Source organism: Rhinolophus sinicus, chromosome 18, assembly GCF_057876585.1.
Source record: "Rhinolophus sinicus isolate RSI-liver-muscle chromosome 18, RSI-T2T, whole genome shotgun sequence".
Taxonomy (NCBI): domain Eukaryota; kingdom Metazoa; phylum Chordata; class Mammalia; order Chiroptera; family Rhinolophidae; genus Rhinolophus; species Rhinolophus sinicus.
Genome location: NC_142518.1, coordinates 55133287 through 55135143, shown reverse-complemented (window position 1 = coordinate 55135143; position 1857 = coordinate 55133287).

Sequence of the window (1857 nt, the reverse complement as noted above, 5' to 3'; positions counted from 1 at the left end):
TTCCTTTTAGACAATGTTTCTGTTAAAACTACCATCCATGGACTTACAAAACATCTTACCCACCATCATGGTGCTACACCACACAGTATTGCTTCTGATTAAGGAACTCAATTCACAACAAATGACGTATGTCACTGGGCCCATGCTCATGGAATTCACTGGTCTTACCATTTTCCCCACCATCCTGAAGCAGCTGGCTTAATAGAATGGTAGAATGTCATTTTGAAGATCCATGTACAGTGCCAGTTAGATAATAAGCAATACCTTCTAGGGCTGGGGCAAGGTTCCCTAAGTGGGTATATATTCTCTACAGCAGCATCCAACATATGATGCTGTTTTTCCCATAGACAGGATTCATGGATCCAGTAATCAAAGGGTAGAAATAGGGATGGAACCACCCACTATTACTCCTAGAGATTCATTAATAAATGTTTTGCTTCCTGTTCCCATGACATTATGCTCTTCTGGTCTGGAGGTGTTAGTTCTAAAGGGAGGAATGTTTCCACCAGAAGACCCAACAATGGCTAATTTGAATTAAAAGTTAATAGTGTCACCTGGTCACTTTAGGCTCCTCATGCCTGCCTCTAAATCAACAGGCAAATAATATAATTACTATACTTGCTATGTGATTACCTGACTGACAAAGGGAAATTGAACTGACACTGCATAATGGAGGCAAGGAACAGTATGTCTGGAATACAGGAGATCCCTTAGAGCATCTCTGAGTACTATCATGCTCTGTAGTTAAAGGCAACGGGAAACGGTAACAACCCAATTCAGGCAGGACTATTAATGACACAGACCTTCATGAATGGAGTTTTGGGTTACCACCCCACCAGGTGAAGAACCAAAATTGAGCTGAGGTGCTTGCTGAAGGCAAAGGAAATATGTTGTGGATAGTAGATAAAGGTAGTTACAAATACCAGCTATGATTGCATGATCAGTGTGGAAATAATCTCTGTAATTTTTATGAATTTTCTTTCTTATTCTTTATAAATGTGTGTGTGTGTGTGTGTAGTATGTGTAGGTTGTGTGTGCATTGTGTATAATCTTTGTTTTCTTCCTGCTCTTATCCCCTTATATAAGTTATATTATCTTATTTAAACATACATTTTATTTACAGTATTTAAGTTACATGATTATTAAGGAGAAATGTGACGATTATCCAAGAACTTTGTATTTTCTTCTGGGGAAAGAGTATGTTTTCATTGCATGTAGGGGGTAACCATATCATGTTAGATGGGAGTATAACTGTTATCATGTTTATTGGAGATTAAAAATGCTTTAGTGAGATGTGTATGGGTGCCAAATTGACAAGGTATGGCTTTGTGATAGTTAATTTTATATGTCTATTTGGCTAGGTTAGAGTACCCAGATAGTTGGTCAAACAGTATTCTAGATATTTCTCTATAGGTATTTCTTAGATGGTATTAACATTTAAATCATTAGCCATTAAGTAAAGCAGATAAGCCTCATAATATTGGTTAGGCCTCATCCACTCAGTTGAAAGCCTTAAGAGCAAAGATTCAGTTTTCCAAATAAGAAAAAAATTCTTATCCTTAAAACTGAAGAAAATCTTATCCTTAAGACTGCAACACAGAAACCCTGCCTGAGTATCCAGACTGCTGCCCTGTTGAATTTATATTCAAGACTACAGATCATGTCTTTCAGGAATTTCCAGTTGCCATCCTGCCCTAAAAAATGTGAGACTTTCTAGCCCCCACAATTACATGAGCCAATTTCTTAAAATAAATTTAAACCTAATCTCTAATCTTTCTTTCTCCCTCTTATTTACTTGGGTATAAAATAGGATATAAAATCATATCCTATTGGTTGGTTCTCTAGACAACCCTGACT